Genomic DNA, 664 nt, shown 5'->3' with positions numbered 1-664 from the left:
TTTCAAAAGCTTTGGTGGGGGTGGGGGTGGGAATACGAAGGAGAGGAATTTGAGTCTGTGTGTTTTGACTGAGGCAGACTGTAAAAGAGTAGGTTAACTTTAGTAAATAGGTGTAAAACGGTAAAAATAAAAAAAACATAAAGATTAATTTTGTATTTAAAAAAAAATTCAAAAAAATTGGGGGGTGGGAGTTGGAATTGGGGAGGTACAGGGAGTAACTCCCAAAAAACATTTATGTTTATTTTTTTTGTTAACCCAGACCCGGCCCAGGATCCACCCTAGCTCAGAAATCAGGGGTTCCTCCCCTTCCATTCATTTCAAACTCTCCCAGCCTGGAGACAAAATCAAAGACTCAAGGTCTCTTTCTTCTCCCTCTATACTAGGGTTGGGTTTGCCGCCCTGGAACGCCTTGTGCCGCCGCTCTCCTCCGGCAGCCACCGCTCTCCTCCGGCAGCCACCGCGAGCCGCTGTTCGCGGCGTCGCCAGTACCTTCGCCAGAAGAGCCGCCGCCCTTCACGCCGGACCACCATCTCGTCCTCTCTTCTTTGCGCGAAACGGCCGTCGCGAGTCGCCACCCCCAGCCGTCGTCAGCTCCACCACTCACCGCCAAACCTATCGCCGGCCACCGCTCCACCTCCCCTTTCTTTCCTCTTGTGCGCGAGAG

The sequence above is a fragment of the Vigna radiata genome, unplaced genomic scaffold, assembly GCF_000741045.1.
Source record: "Vigna radiata var. radiata cultivar VC1973A unplaced genomic scaffold, Vradiata_ver6 scaffold_137, whole genome shotgun sequence".
Taxonomy (NCBI): Eukaryota; Viridiplantae; Streptophyta; class Magnoliopsida; order Fabales; family Fabaceae; genus Vigna; species Vigna radiata.
Note: the sequence above shows the minus strand (reverse complement) of the source record.